This window comes from Cebus imitator, unplaced genomic scaffold, assembly GCF_001604975.1.
Source record: "Cebus imitator isolate Cc_AM_T3 unplaced genomic scaffold, Cebus_imitator-1.0 Scaffold81, whole genome shotgun sequence".
Taxonomy (NCBI): Eukaryota; Metazoa; Chordata; class Mammalia; order Primates; family Cebidae; genus Cebus; species Cebus imitator.
Window position 1 is genome coordinate 1954129 of NW_016107396.1, and position 24295 is coordinate 1978423.

General features: G+C 39.2%; 2 long non-coding RNA genes across 2 annotated transcripts; both read right to left on the minus strand.

Moving 5' to 3' along the window:
* Positions 1 to 8663: 8663 nt before the first annotated feature.
* Positions 8664 to 13298, minus strand: LOC119471998. The gene is made up of 3 exons (XR_005201101.1): positions 13225 to 13298; positions 9614 to 9656; positions 8664 to 8993 (listed from the first exon to the last, which is right to left on the minus strand). It is a non-coding gene; the product is annotated as an uncharacterized LOC119471998 (long non-coding RNA).
* Positions 13299 to 21577: 8279 nt separating this feature from the next.
* LOC119471999 lies at positions 21578 to 24198 on the minus strand. The gene is made up of 3 exons (XR_005201102.1): positions 24080 to 24198; positions 22478 to 22629; positions 21578 to 22122 (listed from the first exon to the last, which is right to left on the minus strand). It is a non-coding gene; the product is annotated as an uncharacterized LOC119471999 (long non-coding RNA).
* Positions 24199 to 24295: the final 97 nt, after the last annotated feature.

Genomic DNA, 24295 nt, shown 5'->3' on the forward strand with positions numbered 1-24295 from the left:
ACAAAATTAGCCTGGCATAGTGGGCATCTGTAATCCCAACTACTCGGGAGGTTGAGACAGGAGAATAGCTTGAACCCGGGAGGCAGAGGTTACAGTGAGCCAAGATCACACCACTCATTGCACTGCAGCCTGGGCGACAAAGCAAGACTCCGTCTTAAAAAAAAAAAAGAATATGAAAACCTTAATAATCTTCCATGATCAGAATATTTTACAAAATGCCATTGCATGAATTGGAATTGCTGCCAATGCTAAAACAAATCTTGTGGATATATGAGCATTTAACTCCAGCCTGTTGTAGATGAAAAAGTTAAATTTGATGAATCATTCTCTTGAAAGGCTGTTCCAAGCTAACAGGTAAATCTTAATGGAGAATCAGCAACATAAACAGTGAAACAAGTGGTGTTTCAGTCTTCCTAAACAACTGAATTATTTAGATGTTTTCTAATATAAAATTCTTGTTGCATTTCTCTTTCTGAATCCCCTGCCAGGAATATCTTCATCCCAAAACTTTATTCTCTGAAAAGAGCTGAATGATTCCCTCCAGGTGTTATAGCTCAAGGCAACTGGAGGAAGGGAATCTCCTTATTCAGAGTAGATACTCGATTAGTGCAAATGGGCAGCACCCACCACTGACTGACTCCTCGTGGTGTTCTGGCTCCCGTGTCACATAATTTTTACCTTGTCTCATTTAATCCTTACCACAGTTCTTCAGTGTCATTAGCCTGTTGTTATTGATGACGAAACTAAGGCTCACTGCTGTTCATGAAGAAGCTGCAGACTTTCAAAGGCACATGTTCTTAGAGGAAAGAAAAGTTTAATTCGAATATGACCACTATACACTAATTGCTAAAATATTTTATATATTTTACAGTAAGAAAAAGAAAATTTGCTTAAGAAGGGATCTAAAATCAATCAATATATAATGAATGGAACAAATTTTATAAAAACTTGGTCATTTAAAAATATTTTCTCTACCTTATTAAGAAAGTATTTCTGTTTTAATAACTGTCTTTTCATGAAAATTTGAGCAGCTTCTGCTCAAAAACACTCCAGTCTCAGTGTTCCTGGACCAAACCCAGGGTTGGGCTGCTTAATCTCGTGACCCAGTAATGAGATGCAGATAAACTGCAAATGAGGAGAGTTTATTTCTATAACCGGGTACAGGGAGAAGGCCGGGAAAATATTGCCAGACCAACTCAAAATTACAAAGTTTTCCAGTGCACTGTACGTGCTATGCGTAAGTGTGCATTCCTCTAAAGACATAAGTGATTAACTTCTTCTAGCCTATAACTGAGGTCTGAGTCCTGAAGACCTCCCTGTGGAGTCTCAGTACATTTACTTAATCTAGATGGGTGCAGGTACCAGGGGTGATCACCCTTATCTTGTCTCCTGCTAAAATCAGGGAGGTTTGGGGTATTCCTTTGGACGCATAATAAAATTGTTTGTGGAGGCCTAGGGAGTTTCTTCAGATCTCCCAATAAAAATGGTTTAATCCTAAACAGATCCTGTTAAGAATTCCTCCATTATCTTGTCATGCTTCAAGGCCCAGGAAAGTCCTAGGCAAGACTCTTGGTGGGCTTTAGTTACATCCCAGCCTTTGCATAAGGCCACTGGCTCTCTTGGCCTTTAATATTCAACCTAACCTCTCAGTCAGGGCCGAAACAGTTGTCATGGAGGGCTGCCTCTGCTGCTGGCGGTGAGACCCGGCCTGCCACGCATGAAGCGGATATAGCCTCTTAATATTTGTTGAATAAACAAAACTATTCCCTTTCTTCCAGTTCCTATCAATCCAATCCTCTCACCAAGGTAACCACTCTGAAATTTTTTTTTAAATCATAAATTTACCCATTTTTATGTACAATAACATTCATATATGTACACATGTACACACAGCATAAGATATAATTTTACATCACTGACACACCAAATGGATTGTTCTACAACTAGATTTTTAAATTTAAGAATATATCTCGAATATACCTTCATGCCAGATTAAATGGGTCTATTTACTTTTCTTTAAAAAAATTATTCCAGTATGTTCCAAAGTGTGAGTGAACCATGATTGATTTAACCATTCCTTCTACTCATGAACAATCCCTAGGTGGAAGGTTTATGTTTCCTCCAAAATTTATGTGGAAACTTAATCTCCATTGCGGTGCTATTTAGCGATGAGGCCTCTGAGGAAGTGATTAAGTCATGGACGCTTTGCCCTCATGAATGAATTAGTGCCTTATAAAATAGCTGGGAATCAGCGAGGCCCTTTTGCCCTTTTGCCTTCTGTCACGTGAGGACACAATATTCCTCCCTTCTGCCTTTCCACCTTCTGACACAGTGTTTGCCCCCTCCAGAGGACTCAGCAACAAGGTGTCATGCTGGAAGCAGAGCGAGCAGCCTTCCACCAGACCCCAACCCTGCCAGCGCCTTGATCTGGGATTTCTCAGCCTTCAGAACAGAGAAAAATACACTTCTATTATTTATAAATTACCCAGTATATGGTATTTTATTATAATAGCACCAATGAACTAAGACAGACTTTCTGTAGTTGTTTCTAATTTTTGCCATTACAAGTAGCTCTGAAATGAACGTTTATGTATACATATCTTGGTACAAATATTGCTATGAGATAAGCAACAGATATTTTGAGATCTCTCACTATATTTTAGAGTTTGATTTGGGCAGTTGGCAAGAATATAAGGAATAAAATATTTCCTACCCTCAAGGGATTTTAACCTACATGGAAAGATAAGCTACAAGCCTATAAAAGACAAAATAATAAAAAATTTAGATAACAATGATTCCAAAATTTAGATTTAAGGGCAATCATAAGACATAATAAATTGCTAACTGTCTTTTCCATGCGTACAACAGTTAATTAAAATGAAAGTCACATTCCTTGCTCTCATATGCTTATAAGCCTAGAAGAGAACGTGGAGAGATGGGTGTAGGGCAAAGTGAAATTCTCCAAGTATTCATAGGATGCCTTTGGAGGCCCAGTGTGGAGAGTTCCTGGTGAGCCCAGGAAATGAGGAAAGGATTTGTTGAAGAGCTGACACAGGAGCCATGTCTTGAGGAGTAAGTGGGATTTAGCTGTGCAGAGAAAAAGAAGACAAAATTTATTTAGGGATATTCCCTCGTAGACAGACAAGTCAGAGTATTACTTTCAGCTGGAAGGCCAAGAAAGGTTTTCTGGATGAGGTGAGTTTGAGTTGGGTCTCTAAGGGACAAAGGTCCAAATGGACAGTGTAGAGTGAGGATGGCTCCAAGGGAATGGCCTGAACAGAAGCAATGGAGAGTGGCAAGTATATCCAAGGAATACTGAAGAATATAGTTTGGCTGCAGCAAAAGGTTTGTGTGAGAGAGTAGTAAGATCCAAGGAAAATAAGGTGGATTAGGCCAGGTCAGGAAGGCTTGTAATTTTTGGTTAATGCATTTGTACATTATCCTATAGACCATGGGAAACACTTTGGGGGAAAAATATTTGGCAGCCATATTATAAAATTAAGTTAGAACTCTGGAGAGTGGACTTGTGTTATAAGTGGAAATGTATTACAATTACATATAATTTCTTAAACTACTTAAAACATTTTTTCTTATAGTTAAAAATTGTCTCGTGTGTTTAAAAATATTTTTATAGTTTATTTTCATTTAGAACCATCCATTTTAATATAGGGTTATTATGTATATATTCTTGTTTAGTTACTAATATTCTCAATAAACAACTTTTATGTCTTATCTCAAACATAACTTGATTTAAAAATATCTAAACATTGTATATTTCAAATTTAAGAATTATTTTTTTCTACCAGTTTCAGCATTAAACATAGTTTTGTGGGGGTTTTTATTGTACTTTAAGTTCTGGAGTTCATGTGCAGAACATGCATGTTTGGTTACATAGAAAATTGCCTCATATTTTTAAGTGCTTACATACCTAGTACATTTTCAGAGTTGCCAATTCATTCCCTAACATTTTCTAATAAAAATCTAAAACTCTTCTCAATTGAGAAAGGAGTGGCATTATCCTGTTTTCACCCTAAGAGGATTTCATGGACTGCCATGTGGAAGGCAGACCAGAGGAGGACAAAAGATTATAAGGAATTATGGTGGTTTGAACCAGAATGTGTGATGCAGGTGTTAGGACATGGTGAAAGAGGTATCTCTGAGAGAAAGAGAAGAGCAGTGTCAAGGATGACTCCAATTGGAAATAAAAACACAGGAAAATGGGGGTACAGATGAGCAGAGAGATGGTCTAAGGGGAACACTTGTTGGTTTTATTAGTAACAGTTGGTTTTATTAGTACAGATTTGTTCAGTAGTGAGAATATTTGTTAGTTGTATTTATTCCTGTTTTCCTCAAAAAATGATGCAGTAGGAAAGAGGACAAGTCCTCGGAAATGCATGCCCACTCTCTGGCCCCGAGGCCCATAGCATTTCCCCTCGTATTCCACTGGTGAGAAATGTCACATGGCCACACTCTGCAAGGGAGTCTGGGAAGTGTATTTCAACCATGTGTCTGGGTATAACTCTTTTGCTGTAGAAGACTCTAAGGAGCACATTTTGGTGGACATCTGGAAGTATCTGTTTTCTAAATACATTATTCACTCATTACATTGAGGGCTTATTTTATGTCAAGTTCTGGCTATATTCTGGGGAGTCTGTGAAATAACTGTCAGATGTTATATGTGTTATGGTAATACAAATTTGAGAACTGTTACTTTGAAATCATCCAACTACTTATTTCCTGACTTCCTACTTAAACCCTTGGCAAGGAATGATTTGCATTTCTGGCTAAAATTACCTACCCAGGGAAGTATGTAGCATAGAGGACAAGAAGGTTATCCTGAAATCAGATCAAGCTCACAGTAAAGTAACACACTGACAACCTGATTTACAAGGCAGCCTTATGTGAATTTCTCCACGGGGAACCTGGCTCACTCCTGGTCAAGTTGACAATGAAGTGTCAGGACTGGAGATGCTGTGGGCCAGACCTGTGTGACCACAGGCAGCATTCTGCATGCTTACCTGCTTGCCTCCTCCCCTCCTTCTTGTCAGTTCCCAACAGTCAATGACTGTGAGCCCCGAAGGCATTCTTTTATTTGAGAGATCTGTCCTTTAGTTTCAATCAACTATTCACATTACATACACACGTAATGTATTTCACTGGCAAGGCTCTGCTGTCTTGACCTTATAGACTGTAGAACTCATTTACCTTGTCATGATTGCACAGTGAGTCTGTACTTCAGTGACTGTTCCTGCTATCATAACTTCCCTTTCTTCTCTGCCTCTTTCCACAACAATAAGGAGATAAGACGAAAATGTAGAGTTAGCAGGCAGCACTTTCTCTAAGCTCTGTGTATCCCATCCCCTGTTCAGTGCAGCTGGCAGGCGATGGGTTTCCTAATGGTAGCTTGTACCTAAATACAGTGTTTAAAATGCACAAATATGTGAGTTATTTCTTTTTTCTTTTGCTATTGTCTCTGCTTTTCTCTATCTTTCTATTAAGGATACATACATGGCTTTACATCTAATTTGCTTCTGTCCTATCAATGTCCCATTATCTTTATGCAAATGCCAATGTGTAATTATTGTGCATGCTACCGTTTCCAGAAAGTCAAATGGCAGCTACCCAGGTGTTTCACAGGGAGGTACCAGAAGACCTGGTTCCTCTCCAGGAAGCACTGTTCAAATGCCCATCTTTGATACCTTCTCTTGTGAATTGAGTCACCAGCAGGGTCCTTCATTTTTTTGTGCTTATCTTCTCAGGGAGACCACACCTCATTGCCGAAAGAGATAAAGATAATCCAGATTGCTGTACCCATCCTGAGCCACACAAATTAAATAAACCATCTGCTAACACACAAGAAAAGACTTACGTGCACAGCATAGGGTGGTAAGTAACATGTTTAGACTCCAGAGGGAGACACTTAAAATCTAGATTTATTCTCTACACAGTCTCCAGAGAGATCAATTTAAAAAGATAAAGTACAAGGTAAATTTTAAATGTCTTGCCATGGCATACATGTCTCTATTGGGCCAAGTCCATCTGCCCCTCAGCCTCACTGTTATGGTATGTCCCCCTCCCCACCTTTTCCCCAACCACTCTCCCATGTTCTATATCCCAATACTTGGAACAAAGCAAATATTGGTTGAATGAACGAAAATAATCAATGTTCCTTAAATTTGTTCTTTTCCTCAGCCTCGCGTGCCTCTCCCCCAACCTGCATCTGGTTTACTCTTATTTGTGAAGACTTCATTAAGCCGTGTCCTTTTTGTCACCTGGGATGAGCAGGGATTCACCTCCTTGCTTCTTCTGTCATTTTTATCAGGGTTACATTCATCACGTCACTCCATAACTTTCTATCTTCATGTTTGTTTTCCTCACAGGTTGTGAAATCTTCATGGGAAAAGATGGGATTTGATTGTCATTCAAAATGCAATGACTAATTCAATGCCTGGCACATTGTCCGGTGAATGAACTTATTAACCCATAATGAAATGTCACTACAAGAGAGACCAGAATATTCTTCTTGGCAGTTGGTAAGCTCATTCTCTCTCCAGTAGATAAATTTGCTTGGGAAATTTAATGGCTACAAAAAATTACTGGGTGAATATGAATCAAACCCCAAGGGAGCTGGACAGCCTTCACGGACATTTTTATTAAATTTAGTGAGTCATCTTTCTCTTTCTATAATAATACGTTGAACCTGTCAAGCAGAATGAAATGCCCATTTCAGAAAGCATACCTCTCCCATGAGGAGTGCTAGATACATCCTGTGGGGTTCTTCACTTGCCCTAACTCTTACCCAATAGGAATGGACATTGGTTATTATGACTGCTCCAAAGCTTATACTTTGGGAATTTCTAGATTATGAGTTTTAGCTATAAACCCCCCTTTTAAAAAAAGCCATAAAGCATCCCAAACCTAGATTTCCTTGAAGCTTGAAACAGGCATGTAGCTTACATTCTACTAATCAGACCATACTCATCCAGGCTTGGATTTGGAAATGAGCAATGTGGAAAAGCACCCCTGTGCGAGGACACACATGTAGCAAGCATGGTGGTGAAGACTTTAGCTCATCAGGGCGGAGCTCCTCGTTCCCAGTCCCCTGTGTCATCTGGACATAGGTTAGCTGTGGTGTCCTTACTCCTGCAACTGTTTGGGACTTTCCTAAATGCTTGGCTTTTCTGACTCACCTGGGATTTCTCTGAGTAGCTAAAGGTCATTTAAAGAAGTTATTTTCTGCCTACACCGGACAGGATAACTTGTTTTTGCAACAAACATTCCTATTCAACACCCATAACCTTACTGTAGTTTCACCAGCCATTTCCAGAGACGTGTTGCATTCTAATTGTTCTGAGGAAGTCTTCTGTCCAGAATATTTAGATCCTTTAAGTAATATGGAAGTGATTCCTTTTATGATCTTGCTCATTTTTCCTAATTTCTGTTGCTTCTCTCATTTACTAACCTCTCCCACCTTTTAAAAAACCATTTAGCCAGGATAGGTTAGTGAAAACACAGGTTTTAGAAATGCAAAGGACTGTGTGTGGGTGCTGGCTCTGATATTTATTAGTCACAGGACCTTGGACATTTTTCTAACCTTTCTGAGCCTTCCTCAGAAGATGTGGAAACCGTATTAATCCTGCAAGATTCTTGTTAGAATGAGACAAGGCCTGGCATCCTGACTGCCATCAACAGGAACTCTTATCAGAGGGCTCTGGTCAGTCTCGACTCAGTTAACTTTGAAAGGCATCCAGGAAGACCAAGTTTGTTTTTCTTTTACGTTAAGTTTTCCTGTGCAAGGCTCTGTAATAGTTTCCCTACTGAAGATATTTATTGCCTATTGAGTTAATTCTCAAATTCTTACTCTGGAATTAAAAATCTTCTTTTACTTGGTCCTATCTTTCCTGTCCAGCCTCATCTCTTATAATCAGTTTGTAAGAGCCTTTCGTATTCATGAGCTCAGCCCCTTTATCCTCACAGCAGGCTGTGTGCATTCCCACTGCTCCCTTGTTCCTATTCAGGGGATGCCCTTTCTCGAGCTTGACCCTTCCTTTCTCTCTTCCAAGCTAAATCAAACCTTTCTATTGAAATATATTGAATGTATAACATTTTGTATCACGTATGCATGCAATACAAACACACACATAACACATTGCATATATTGCACGTGGTGTAACATTCTGTATGCATAGCTCAAGAACTTTCCTGAGCAAACACTGTGATTTCTCACCATATATTGAGCAATTTTGATGCTGACTGCTTACATCAGGAGTCCTTTCTATTGCCAGATAAATGCTTTACATGGACTGTCTTTGAACGCCATCAGGTAGGACCTAGTATTTTACCAGTTTTGCAGTGAGGCAACAGAGACATAGAAAAGTGAGCAATAGAATCCATTAAATTTAGTCTAAAGTCACACACAGCAAATGGCAAAGCCAGGATTCAAACCCAGGCAATCTCACGTTAGAATCCAACCCCTTAGCTACACTGCCATTTCTTCCTGTTATTTCCTTTTGTGCCTGGTATAGAAATGATAAAAAGAAACAAATCAATTTATTATGTAGAGCATAGTGAACACAGGGGAGAGAAAAATGAAGTGAGGTTGGAGGCCTGATCAAGTGAAGCCTTGAGGGCCATGATCTTAATGCCACCACCAGGGCCAACTCCACAACCACCACTGATAGCGTGCCTGGCAGCAAGGTCAATAAAACAGCAGCAACGTGCAGCGCACACACGGTCCCCAGAGACCAGTGTCGGGGAGCATGTCCTCCACTCCTTCCTGTGAAGGACATCATTGCTTCTCTGACAGGCTACTCAGTTCAGTCCCTGCTTGAAGGAAACCCTTAGAAGTTGTTATGTTGGGGTGGTAGTGTGGCTCAGCGGAAGCTTCCCAGGATTTGGAGACTGAGGACATGTGTTTCAGTTCCAGTTCTTCCTCTCGTTAACTGTGACATTTGGGCAAGTTTCTTTGGCTCTTGGAATCTTAGATTCCTTGCCTACAAGGTGATCATACAAATGTCAGTATCACAGTTGTGAAGGTCACATGAGATAGTGCACAGCTTTCAATTGTTTTTTTAAAAAGTGAAGGCGTGGTTTTTATAAACATGAAAATTACTTTCATGTTCATAATCTTTAAATATCTTATCCCCTGTTTGACAGTAAGAGAAGTAATCCTCTTTCTGCTGTATGAAAGAGGAACATACACATCCAGACTCACTTCCAGCACTAAGCTGAGATGTTTCAGAGACACGTGACTTCTTAGAGTATACAGGAAAGGTAACACCCTTATACGGAAATTTTGGGCTAAACCCTGAATTATAGACTTTATTTGTGGAACTAAGTAACACATATGACACATCTTTCTCTAGGTGGCTCGGACCCATGGTGATATTCTTTAGGATAGGAAATTTTTCCATTTTGAGTGGTAATTATAAACTCTGATAGTCTGAGTCATATAATTATTTCATATTCTTTTAAAAGGGTTTTAGTGCTTTTGTGTATAACATTTGTCTTGTTCCTTTTTGATAATATAGGCTAATAAAAATTATTGATTCAGTAGAAAAAGTTTGCTTTATAACCAAAATTTTCAAAGTTGAAAAAGAAATCAGACACTCACATTATTGTTATTTCAATTTTAGCATGGAAATGAACCACTCTCCCTGGGAAATAAAAATGAAATGGTTTTACTTTTAAATTTCAATTTAAAATAAAATCCCAAATTAGTTAGCCAACGATATAATTTACATCAATCTTTCCCTTGTGATGATCAGATGCCAAGTGAAGTCTTTATCAGGTATCGCTAATGTTAACTAGCATCAGGTGGCATAATTCACATATAAGACTTATTCAAGGAACTGGTTGCAAATGAGGGTCCCTGAGGAGAAAAGTTCCAACCTGGCTCATTCCTTTTTAATAATATTAGCTTCTGTTTCTATGGAAACTGCACAACCTGTTTTACTGTTTGCATAAGATGTCTTTAGATTTATTTAAATAGATTCAAATAGTTAAAACTAATAGAAGCATTATGTTTGGAGGACAATATCACATAGACATTTTCACAGATGAATTAACAAATCACACTTTATTGCAGGAAACTATGCTTATAATATAAAGTGCCAATTACTACGCTTTTGAATTTCTGTATGTTTCTAAAATACTAACATTGGAACTCAAAGGGGGAAATGATTGTTTAAAAATCACTTGAATAAATATACCAAAAGAAAAATGGGCAAATCATAAAAACCAGTATATGTGTATGTGTGTATACATAACACTCTTTCTCTATGTAAATATCTACAAATGGCAAAAATGTATATTCATATAATAGGTATATTATATAAAAATTGGTGTATTAGTATATTATATAGAATATAAACATTATATAAAAATGTATTTAGCTAATAAATATAAACATATATTCGACATCAACAGTAATCAAGAAATGCAATTTATAATGATAAAATATCAGTGCTTACCTCTTGATTAGCCAAGATGAAAAAGAGTGAAACCCAGGGTGGGAGAGTTGTGAGGAAACAGGCACAGGATGGGAATGTTATTGGGAAGAATATAAATTGCTGCATATTTGAAGGGAACATTGACAATAAGTATCGCAATCCTTAAACAGATGTAATACAGGCGAGCCACTTGGCCCAGACGTTATACTTTGGGAACTGTTTTTCTTTTTAAGATGGAGTCTCACTCTGTTACCCAGGCTGGAGTGCAGTGGCACAATCTCGGCTCACTGCAGCCTCTACCTCCTTGGGTCAAGTGGTCCTCCTGCCTCAGCCTCTTGATTAGCTAGGACTACAAGGAAGCTTACCTAGGGATTTATAAGGAGATAGACTAATAAGGAAATTGATCATAATATTATAATTTTATAAACCTCAAAATCTAGAAAGAAATAAAATGTATGCCACCAGGAAATTCTTTCCTTTGGTCACACTCCATCAGAGTGACACACGTGCCTACTTTTACTCCTCAGTGTTTCTCTAGTTTCTCGTATAAGGCCTAGATGCTCAGTAATCATTTGTTGAATGAAACTAAGTGATGGTATCAAGCTATAGTTAATTACTGCAAAGATGTCCCAGATATGTTAAGTAAAAAAAAGGTGACAAAATAAAATATAAAATGTGATTATTTTAAAAATCATCACTTTATGTAAATATGAATGAACTCTATAACAATATACCCCATAATGACTAAATCAAAAAGTGATTGAGAAGTAGATTGTGAATGTGAGTTTCAGAAATACCTTAACTGCTGTACTTCCCTCAGATTTTCTGTTAATACAAAGAGTGACATATAAAACACAAGGATGCCTAAAAACCTCTCAAATAGTTCTTTCAATAAATATAAAATTAAAATTCTATTCAGTAAAAATGGTATGCTGTAATTCAGTGGAAATACTTTCTTCTTTAGAATAAAAAAATGATGTGTCTAATGATGTTATAGGTTTTATAAAATATGGTGCTTCTACATTGAACTATTACAGCAATATTTTAGCTGGTCTCTTTGTCTCCTTTCAATTTTCTCACTGATTCACACCAGATTAACCTTCCTAAGCAATCACATGATTTTATTTGCCTTCTCAAAATTGTCAATGTTTCTTCTTTGAGTATAGGTCAAGACGTTATGGATGTTTGTGCTCCCCCAAATTCACATGTGGAGGCCCTAATCCCTAATATGATGATATTTGGAGGTGGCAGTTTGGGAGGTAATTACAATTAGATGATGTCTTGAGGGTGGATCCCCTATGACAGGATTAGTGTCCTCATAAGAAAAAGAGAGGTCAGATCGATCTCCCTCTCTCCCTCTCTCTCTCTGTGTGTGTGTGTGAGTGTGTGTGTGTGTGTGTGTGTGTGTGTGTGTGTGTGTCTTTGCCATGTGAAGACACAGTGAGAAGGTGTATGTCTGCAAACCAGGAAGAGGGCCTCATCAGAAACTTAATCAGCTTGTACTTTGATTTTAGACTTTCTGACCTCCAGAACTGTGAGAAATAAATTCTTGTTGGTTAAACTCTAGTTTCCCAACAATTTGTGTTGGTCTATGGTATTTTGTTAGGGAAACTACAGCTGAAACTAGATCTAAACTCTTTAACAGGGCCCACAAAAAGCATTTCATGATAGAGGCTTCCTGAGTTCCTTGGCCATTCCCTACACACCCAGCAAGTCTATCGTTCTATACCCAATTCTCTTGACATACCCTATACCTTTCTACTTCTGTTCCTTTCTTTTTAAATGTTAATTTGCCTATTCATATTCCAGACCCACAATCCCAATTTTTGCCTGAGGAAATCCTACTCTTGTTTCAATATCACCACCTCCATACGGCTTCCTAGATTGTCTTATTCCTTAACTGAACTTTTTTTTTCCTAGGATGTCATTGTTGGAAATTGATTATAGTACTTATCAAAGTCAGCCATATTTAACTGTTAATTGTGAACATATCTGAATCTAAATCATATCTTATTTTGCATTCTCTTCTCTAACCCTTCACCTGCCCAGATACAAAGCATAAGGCTAAGCAAATACATACTGAATGTTTTTCAAGTGCTGGATTAAACTCTTCTATCAGAGTTCCAAGCCTAATGTTAAAATCTATTTAATATATTTAAAAATATGTTTTCTTCACAAAGGTAATACAGTTTGAATCTTCAAAATCCTTTTTTCAGATTGAAGATTTCTGTACTTGATTGAACACAGGTGACTATCAACACAATCACAACAGTAATTGTAGAACTTACTATGTGCTAGACACTGAGCTGAACATTTACAAGCACCATGCCATTGAATTCAGTAAGATCTCTCTTGTCTAGATACTATCTCCATTTCACTGATAAGGAAACATGTTTTGAGAGTTTCAAGTAACTTGCCGAAGGTCACTGTTTTCGTCTGTTTTCTGCTGCTGTAACAGAATACCACAGACTGAGTGATTAATCAACAATAAAGTTTATTTGGCCCACAGTTCTGGAGGCTGGGAAGTCCAAAAGCATGGTGCTCCCATCTGACAAGGGCCTTTGTGCTATATCTTCCTATGGCAGAAGGTTGGAAGGGCGAGAGAGTGTAATTAAGCAAGAGAGTAAGAGAGAGCCAGAGACCAAGAGGGGGCCAAACTTGCCTGTATAGTAAGCCCTCTCTGGCAATAACTATCCTCCTCCCTTGATAATGATGTTAATCCATTCATGAGGGAAGAGCTCTTTTGATCTAATTACCTCTTATTAGATCTCACTTTCCAAAACTGTTGCACTGGAAACTTTTCCAACACATAAACTTTGGGAGACACATCCAAGTTACAGCAGTCACCTTCTGTAAAAGCAATAGAGTCAAGTTTAAAACCCAGTCTGTCTAAATGTAGTCTATGCTCTTAATCTCCACACTATATTACCTGGTAATACATGTTTTTATGTAACATTTTACTTGACATTGTGAAAAATCAAAATTAAAATAAACTTAAAAAACAAGAAGCTACTACTTGGAACTATCATTTGGAGCAAACCATCCTCACTGTGCCTGTTTGGTTAGGGCTGACCCCTCTTAGATTGTGAGTATCTCTAACTGTAGCATGGAATGTCCTTGTTACAATGCTCTGATGTTCTCAGATTAATATACCATTATAGAAAGATATATGGATTTATTATTACTTCCTTTAATTATTGCATAAGTCAGATTCTCCTCTGATATCTGTTTGCTTGAAAATATGTCACATAAGAATATTTTCCTTAGATTATTCTAAATTTTGGGGGGTAAAACTTAAGACTGAGAAATCTGAGACTTGGATGACAGTGCCTTTATAGATACATAAAGACAAAAAAAAGTCTCCATGTATCATTAAATGAAATCAGATGAAATTTAAGTAAGTGAATAACACATTCTACAATAGAGAAGAAAGCATGGACTGTTTAGGTAAAGGCATATGCAGGAAAGCAGGATGCCTGTGGCCTTGCAAAGCTGTATCACCTGCAGAGTTCTAGGTTCAAGGAAGTAGGCTTTGCTCCAGATTGGATGTTGTCAGGAAGCAATTCTATGATTGGATATCTTTAATAAATTTTATCTATATGGCAGGAGAAATGAAGTAAGGCTAAAGGTATAATTGATAAGCAGCTTTCATATCAGCTAAGGTAGAGGATGCTTAATAATTTGCGTGGTTTGGACAATATTCTTGTTTTTGTCCAGGTTCAGACTTCTGGAAGTGTCTTGATTTTGTCATGATCCATCAAAGTAGTACAGGGTGCTTGACTGATGTGGGTGTTCTGTGAAATTGTGTTCAGCAGGACAGCACCACAACCTAGCTCTGAGTGTCAGGCCAGTATCTAACAACCCCAAGGTTTTACTGATAGCACCAGGCCAGCTCCTGCCTGTCAAGATCTGGTTTTTCTCTTCTCTTTTTCAGATCCTTAACAAGATTTTAGTATCATTCAGCAACCTCAGAGACTACATCTCTCCCGACACCAATGACCGTGGCCTTGAATTCCTTGCTCAGTGAATGTGCTTAGCAAATACTGGTCGGAGAGTAATTTCTCCTATTTCTCTGGCCAGCTTGACTTTAGGGTGACATTTGGCTGGATAAACAAAAATATCTTAAAATAACATAAATCTAATTTTAAATCTGCTTGGGAAATCATAAACCATTAGTAAAATATGTTCTCTTGGTTCTAAATATACTACTTTTTCAGTTTAGTTGTCTTAATTAGCATAATTTACCAACACTAAAAATAATTTCTAGAACAAAAGCCTGTGAAAATAGAAGCAAAAGAGCTCTTTTCCTCCCCATTTTAGAGCTCAATCCCCCACAACTTTACTACAAACACTTTAGAAGACTTTGGTGAAATACTGATCCTGATTTAAATCCTGAGCTATTTTTTTATTATTGTCCATTAACTATTTGGAATTCCTACCATGAAAGTACAGTGCTGAAGAGGCATACATTTCTCTTGTTTTCAGCCTTGACATTCTTACGTGATTAGCGTTTGACAGATGAAACATACAATGCCTAGGATGACCTTGGTAAAGACAATAATCACAGCTTATCACATGGTTGCACTTTAAAAACCTCACAATGAGGAACGGTCACCAGAAAATGGCGCTCCCTGTTATCAGGAAGATGAGTCAGAAAAAGAAAGGACTTCGATAGCAGAGGCCATTCACTCACTAATCAATCAATCCACCACACAATTTAATGTCCATTCATGGAATACCAAACCTGAGCCAGATTCATTGCTGTATGCTGGAACACCAGCGTAAGAAAGAGTAGAGCTCCTTCTCTCATGGAGTTTACTGGGGTAGGTAAGGCAGACATGCAAATTAATGTCTGCATATTGCAAATGGAAGTCCTATAAAGGAAGAGAACTGGTTTCTACAAAAGCATAGAACAGTGGGACCTGAATTAGACTGTACTTTCAGGGAAGACATTATTGGAAAAGTGACCCCAGAGTTAAGAAAGGGGAGTAGGTGAGACACTCGGGGGAAGAGGGAAGGGAGGATGGCTGATGAATGTTTCAGACAGTGAAAGAACAGAAAGGAAGGCTTTGGGACAGGCATGAGGAGGGTTTGGGTCCTGGCGTGGACTCCCTGGAAACAGACTCTGAAATAGAGATTTGTGGCCAGGTGTTTATCGGGTGTGCTTTCATGAATAACCCCTGTAAGGAAGTGAGGGAGCTCTGGAGTTGGGGTGTCCTTTGATCTGCCTAAAACTGAGGCCTCTGTAGCTACTTATGGACCAATCTTCTGTCCTGAGGTGGGGGCATGACCTTGGGAGAACCAGGTGAGGGCAGTTCCCACAGTGGGACTCAGGTGTGAGCTAAGCAGCTTAAACTCCCAGCAGCTGGGGGAAATGAGTGCCTTGGGCTTGAAGGGGGAGCTGGGTGGGATGCCACAGAGGGCTCTCCTGCTTCCTGACCTGTGGGACTGTCGGAATGGAGGTCGGAGCTGGAAGGTGAGTGAGTGGTGGGACAAGAGTCTGGAAGTGGGAGCAGGATCCACACAGACAGGGCCTTGTAAGTTTTCTTTTATTTATTTTTTTTGAGACGGAGCTTTGCTCTTTTTGCCCAGGTTGGAATGCAATGGAGGGATCTCGGCTCACCGCAACTTCCGCTTCCCGGGTTCAAGCGACTCTCTTGTCTCAGCGCCCGGGTAGCTGGGATTACAGGCGCGCACCACCACGCCCGGCTACTTTTTTGAGTTTTTTTAGTAGAGAGGGGGTTTCTCCATGCTGGTCAGGCTGGTCTTGAACTCCCGACCCCAGGTGATCCGCCTGCCTCGACTTCCCAAAGTGCTGGGATTACAGGAGTGAGCCACCGCACCTGGGCGGGCCTCATAAATCTTCTTAGGGATTTCATCTTAAGAGCTATAAAGGGGAATAATATGGATAAGGGCCGGCATGGCTTCAAGCGGATGATGCATATCCTAAGCTGCAGGGCGACCCTCCTCTGTTTCTGTCTCCTTTGACATTAGCTCAGTGACTTGTATTAATTGCTCTTAAAGGTACCCACCTTCACTCACTTTAAAAAAAATTTTTTTTTTTTTTTTTTTTTTTTTTGGAGTCTCACTCTGTCGCCCAGGCTGGAGTGCAGTGGCACAATCTGGGCTCACTACAACCTCTACCTCCCAGGTTCAAGCCATTCTCCTGCCTCAGCCTCCCGGTAGCTGGGATTACAGGTGTATGCAACCATGCCCAGCTAATTTTTGCATTTTTAGTAGAGACGGGGTTTCACCATGTTGACCTCAGATGATCCGCCTGCCTGGGCCCTCCCAAAGTGCTGGGATTGCAGTCATGAACCATCGTGTCTGGCCCCATCTCAGCATTCTTGGTTGTTCTTCTTCAGAATTCCCAACTCAGAAGTCAGGCAACAATATAAATAAATGAGAGAATTAAGCATGTTTGTGGCTGTGGACTGAAAGATGCTTGCTCTAAGGGTATTCAAATGCAAATGTTTAAAAAAACTCTGTGCAAGATGTGCTGTATTTTATTGGCCATTTTCTCAAATGTACCATGTAATATAAAAACTTCCTTAATCACATGAAGCATGTTACTACGTGAGGCTGTCATAATTGGTGTCAACTATGTTTAATTAGAAAGATTTTGTGTTATGTGTAGCTATCTTCTGTACCTCTATCATCCCTACCTTCAGATGAAAGGGCATGTATAATACTAAGCGGAAAAATCAAGTTGATTGATTAAAAACCTCATGACATGGCTGATAATTACATATCAACCATGCACACTTTGTGTTTAGATGTTTGATTTGATCTTTGATGCTGTCATTATGAATCAGTCTTCCTGCTTTCACGCTCTAGTGTGTGATCCTTCAGAAACTCCTAAGAAGCAGCGGAAATGATTCTTGCTCAGCTTCTTCCCCTGGAACAATGAATCATGGTAATTCATAAAAACCAGGGAGAGCTCTTGTCTGACAGTTTAATAGCTTTCCTGTTAGTCATTCAGTGTAAGAATCTAATTTTGAGCCTATTCATTTGTGAAAAAAGGTCAGTGTAATTTCCCCATAGCTCCTGTGGCCTCCCTCCAGAATGGGCTGTTCTCCATACATGACAGTGATGCTGGTACCATGTTGTGCAAAGTTCATGCTCTGAGTGTTTTTCCCCACTGAGTGCTCATCCTAGATCCAGATTCACAGGCACAAAATCCTCACCTGGAAATCATTCCAGACCTTCAGCTCTCTCCCTCACAATCAGTCATCAATCAGCATGTCTGGCCACTTCTGGGGCAACTCTCTTCTCTCCATCTCTTCTGCCTTCACTGTAGAGTGTACCACCATCAACCCCTGGCTTGACTTATGTACCCCTCTAATTCAGACAGGCAGCCTGTAATTGATCCCGTCAGAGGCAATTCCTCCAAATAAAAATCTGATCAGCTACTTCCCTTGTAAAATCCCTTTAGGGGCTCCCATCACCCTAGATAAGTGCTTATAAACCAGGCTAATGTACTCTCACCACTTCTATCTCCATGCACATTTCTAGGTTCCATTGTAAAAGGAGACTGTCTCATCTGTCTGTAGGAAAAGTCTTCCAAGTGAAAAGATAGCCTAGATATTTTAGGCTATTTGTCCACCTGGAAGCTTTGCAGGAAGGGCTACTCTTTAGGGGAATAGTCCTGAATATTTCACTCTTAAATTACCTTTCCTCTGCATTGTTGAGAATAGTGTGAATCATCTCTCATATGAAAGGGCCTGTTGAAATTATATATTTTAATTCGATGAACCCTAATACTGTATTGATAATGATAAACATAATTGAAATAAAATCCCTAACTCTGGGGAGATTAAAATCTATTTGTGAAATAAGACTGTTAAACAACTAACTACAATTTGCGACTAATTCCGTATTGGAGGTATAAAATGCCGTGGATCACAATAATTCATTCTGACTGGACTATCAGTAAAGACAGCATCTGATCTGGGCTTTCGAGTAGGAAGAGGATATTCTTGATAAACATAATATCAAAGGAACATTGACAGGAACAAAGACTTAGGGAAGCTGTCCAATCGTTGGCCTGGAGAGAGAAGAATGAAGAGTTATAGTGGGAAATGGTCCTAGGAAGATGGATTATACTTAGGTCAGAGGAAACTTTAAATGTCATGCTAAGGAATCTTCACTTGATAGGAAGCAGAGAGGTTTAGAAGGTCTTTTGTGGCAAACCTGGCTTGTATTTTAGGAATGTTACTCAGCTGTGTGAGGGAGTGTTGGAAGAGTATAGCGATTGGCAGCAAGATAGAAGAGTAGGCAAGAGTACTATAATGAAGGAGACAGGCATGGAAGATACTGAATAATTGACAAGTCTTGGCTATGGGTTCTATATGACAGTGAGAGTAAGAGAGTTAGAAATCTCCTGGTATTACTAGGCTGGGCATGGTTAACAGCTTCCATGATGGCTCCCAATGATCCCCACCTGCTGATATTCCCATGCTTGTGTAGTCCTCTCCTACGTTATACCAGGACTGGCCTTAGTGGCCAACAATGGCAGAAGTGATGGCATGTGGCTTTTGATATTAGGTTATAAAGTCAGTGTGCCTTTTTTTCTTGGTTTCCCATTCTTGAATATTTGCTTGGGAGAAGTGGGTGCCTTCTAGTAATTAGCCCTATGTTAGACTCACATGGTAAGGAACTGGGGCCTCTTGACAATAGCCATGTGAGTGAGCTTGAAAGTCGTTTTTCTAGCCCAAAGAAGTCTCTATATAACTGTGGTCCCAGCTGATATCTTGACCACCACAAGCTCACAGGAAACACTGAGCCTCAACCATTCAGCTAAGCTATTCCCAGAATCCCAGCTTTCAGAGATGATGTTTGTGAGATGATGTTTCTTATTTTAAGCTGCTAAGTTTGGGGAATTTTTAATGTAGCAATAGACAATGAACACACTTAGTAATTAGACAGCTCTGATTAGCTAAGGTAGGAAATGCAGGGAAGGGGAACTGGTTTTATCAAGGACATGACAAATTGAATTTTTAGATATTTGGGTTGTGCTATATCTCTAAGTCTGTGTTCATCAGGCATTTGGAAACAGATGTAGATTTGGAAGTCATCTGCAAGGTGTAGAATGGTGGCTCTTAAGCTGAAGAATTCATCAGAATCAGAATTTGTTATTAAACAGATTGCTGCACGCTACCCCCTGAGTGTCTGGTTCTGTAAATTTAAGCCTGGGCCCACAAATTTGTATTTCTAATGAGTTTGTGAGTGATGTTATTTTGGGTCCAGGGACCACACTTTGATAACCACTGATGTTGAATCATTGAGAAGAAAACACAAAGTAATGATATTTATTATAACTAATATTTATTATAACTAATTATATTATTATTTATTATAACTATTATAACTAATAGTTCTCTTTCAAGTATTGTGTGTGTGTGTATAGTAGACCTGAAATATTTAGTAACTAAAGAATATGAAAGAATTTTACATCATTGACCAAAATCAGGGGATTTTTAAAAACCATGTAGAAGGTAAAAATTGAGTTTCCTTGCTTTATAAGGTACATATATAATCAACACTTCTATGGATTCACAGTAGACACCTTTTCCTTTACTCTGCCTCTGATTTTTGCTCTTAGTTTTGTATTTATGACCACACACACACACACACACACACACACACACACACACACACATATTTGTATAGAAGCCCTTATGGATTGACATTTTCTTTGCATATCCCGGATTTGGTTTGAACATCTTCTTCCTTAGCATACTGCATAAAATGAGGATAGAGTATGTAATCTCTAATGTTTCAGTGAAGAAGGCTGATCTCTCTCTAACTTAGGTACCCCAGTTTCCTAGTAACTGATCCCTTGCCTTGAGATAGAGTTCCAACCTTGTTGCCTAGTGACTGTACTTATCTGGATTTCCTGCCAATGAATGCTGGATTCCTTGTGCCTGGACTCCAGTGCCAACCACCTGTCTTCTAACATCATCACCTATTGTCTCTTGCTTAAAAATCCATAAATTACATACCCTGACCATGCGTTATATATCCCTTTCCTACTGAACATTTCCGATAGATACACCTTCTAGCTGGAACCTATGACTCGTATCTCTGCCGACCTGTCCGTTGACTAACCAATTCCAGACACTGTTCTCATGGGCTGATGCCTATCCTTTGTTTGATCAGGTGCATCTCACTAGACTCTTAGCTTCTACCTTCTTTAGTAGAGTTTATTCCATCCCAGCCAAGCCACAATATTTCCCTGGGGGGAGGACAGATAAAGGAACAAGTAAAGGAGTGTGCAGATTATAAAGAATCAAGAATGAAAACCCTCTTGGAATGACATCATTTCACTCTGAAAGCTGAAACCTAGAGTCACACTGGATCACTATATTTTGTCATCACTGTGGTTTGTTCTGTCATATTCTCTTGTCTATAAAGAAGAGAGACCTACTTAAAGCTATCACCTAAGGTCAGTGAAGCAGTTAAAAAGTCTAATTTTAGCAGACATTTTCTATTAATCACTTTACTTTTTCTTAACTACTGCTTGATACAGACAACTCAGAGCCCCCACCAGAAGGTTTTTGTTAATGTGTGCTGATAAAGGAAATGACTGGCGTTGCAAAGACCGCCTCAGGAGACCTTCAAAATAGTTCCTGACCTCTATGGTTTTTTTCTCCCCGTTCATTAGAGGCATAGGCTATGTCATCCAGAGTGTTTTTGGCATAGAAGGTAGAGCATGATCAGCTCCCATAGGCAGGATGAGGAAGGCAGCTGTTCAACAGTCACTCGTTAGAGTAATAGATAGAGATATATACATAAAAAAAACCCAAACCCAGGAGTTTGGGGAGCAAAGCCCAGCAACACTAAGATTTTTTGTGTGTGTTCAAAGGCTCTATGGCCTTTGATACAATAAGAACATAACATTATCAATTACAATTGGTATATGAAAAATGACTTTTGTTTTATTTGACTATGTACAAAGGGCATGAAAAGGTTAATGCCACCTCCTAGTTTTGGCAAAAGTCTCAGCTAATATTTCTTTTTTGGAAAGTTTCCATCTTATTGACACTATCACCAATAGCCGTCTTGTAGGATTTAGGTCATAGACAGCATAGTTGCCCATGTCATATAGTAGAGGGTGTGTGTGTAAGGATGCATTCATGCATGTGAATGACAATGTTTTATTTCCCAAGTTGTCACACAGTGCTGGGATCTTCATGACCTCTGAATACTTTTTAAATATGAATCTCTTCTCTTGAAAACTTTTCTTTTAATCAACCTACTTTCTCCCAAATGTCAGCTTGTTCCTAGTTACTTTCAGTCATTTATGTGAAGAATATATTATGTGTATTTTGGCATTTTTATAAAGCTAGTCCACCATAATAATAAAGGAGAGTCTCTTATTTTCAGTTTTAGAGTAAAATAAGTGAAAACTATAAAATACAGAAAAAGGTTTTAGAAGTGTTTCTCACATTTGCCTGAGAAGATCCCCCTGGGCCTTTGTTCTCTTCTCTGTATTCTGGACCACACCCCATCATTAATGCACCAAAATCTCCAGGAAGGTGATGTAACTCACAGGTGGAGGGCCTGATGATTCCTGTGATCAGGCAAGTAGAAGAACTCCCGTGACAGTGAGTGATTTACAGACTCTGTGGACTATCTCTTGAAGATCTTGAAGCCTTGATGGCCAGTTCTAAGAAGAACACACATGGACTTGGTGGTTGCTTGGAACTGAAGCAGATACAGTGATAACAGTCACAGGGATGGGTTGCCCCAATTACTGCAGGGTTAGCTTTCAGAAATAACTGAAAATAGAATGGTGCTTCTAGATAAAATGAGAAATGAAAATAAAGGTGGGACCTTCAGAAAAGGACAATTATTACTTGCTCTAAGGAAGACAGTAGTTGAGGAAAGGGCAATATTTCCAAAGAGCATCAATAGTTAAGTCCCATGGAAAATTCTGATTCTTCATCCAAACTGTTATTAGAGATGGGAGTGAACGGAACACACAAGAAGACCCAGGGAGAAGTCAGAGAAGGTCATTTTACCTCCTTAGCTTTGTGGTGGGGGTGTGGAGCTCTTCCTCTCAAATCATTTTCTAACTTTGTCATTTGCCTAATTTTTTTAATCCAGTTGTGAATTCTGATCTCGCTTTCCCCCAAGCCCCATACAAACATACCACCTTCATTTCAAGGGAAATCTAAAGGAAGAAATGAACAACAAAAACAATGTCAGTTGCCGGGTCAAAGACAAATTGTAGAAAGGCTAAGATGGGAGGGAGAATTGCTTATGTGTAAAGCAGTGGCGATTTTTAACATAGTTTATCATCAGTTCGAACTCTACAAAGTTGCCAATACTTGACCATCTGGGATCAGCAAAATGAATAACTTTCTAAGATGGAACCTGACAGTGCCTATCTCCACTGCAGGGTGCAATTTAAGCCTCTGCACAGCAGAACAGAAAGCTCGAGGCACTTGGGGCCAGGCGGTTCTTAATTTGAATTTATGTTCCTGTCAGTTAACTATCTTATTAAATGGCTTAACATCTTCAAACCACAGTTTCTTTATCTGTAAAGTTAGTATATTAATAACTTCCTTTCAGGGTTAGGTATTAGATGAAATAATATAACTCTACTCATTCATGGCCTGATACAAGGTAAAAGCTCAATAAATGCTAGTTCCAGATAGAACCAGCTACATAAATTGTAGGGCCCAGTGAAGGGAAAATGTAGGACCCCTTATTCAAACATTTACAAATTTCAAAACAGCAACAGTAAAGCATTAAACCAAGCATGGGACTCATGTAAGAGCTGGGCAGCCTGCAATGACACAGGCTTCCCAGGAAGCCAAACCTGATTGTAGTCTGGTGACCAACTGTCCCAGTTTATCTGGGACAGAGGAGTTTCTTGGGACATAGAGCTTCTCATGCTAAAACCACAAAAAAATCCCAGGCAAACCAGACAGAGGGTTACCCTAGCACTGTGATACCATTTCACATTCAGCATTCATAAGCCTTGAAGACAGATCTCAAGATATTCAATGTCTGATCAGTGAATCTCTCCTGAAATGGGCCTTCCACTCCCCTCCGGGAGGTTCATCATCAGGTATTATTGGGAACAAAATAGTGCTTTTAAGTGAAATTAATGTAAATACAGGTGAGAAATTTAGTCTCAGTTTTGACTGCTCACCAGTTCTGTTTAAGGATTTCCCACACTCTAACCTCGAGAGGACCTATGAGTCAGAGCAATTCATGCTGTTTGACAAAATAATCCTGAATCTTAAAAAATTGTGCCAGTTTCCAGCAGATGAACAAATATTGATATAGTACTTTTATCATCCTCAAAAGAGCTAACACCTCTAGACATTGTTGACTTGTCATACATATGATTGAGGAGGCTGGGTTTATTTGCATGCCAAAGAATCCATTTTTAACACCTGCAAAATTTATTCACTAATTTATAGCTATGTCTTACATTTGTACGGATCTAACCAAGATGCCTTTGAGGTCTGTAATGCCTTAGGGAAAAATTAAGGTTGAAAACAGCCTCAGGACTCTCAGAGTGTTCTTGTGTTCTTTCTGCATAAAATGCTGTTCCCCAACCATTTCTCTGGAAAACACAATAAACAAAAACAAGTGAAACACCTACTCACCCTTTAGTTCTCAGCTTGATGTCATTTTTCTGACTCTTCCAATTAGGCATTGCCCTGCCCTAGTTTTACTTTTCAGAATGCTCTATTCCCATTTGTCACAGCACACATCCCGACCCCTGAATATTATACAATGGGGTGTGTGTGGGTGTGTGTGTGTTGACTTGGGCAGTAGCCATCTCTCCATGGGGCTATGCCCTATAAGGATAGGAATCTTGT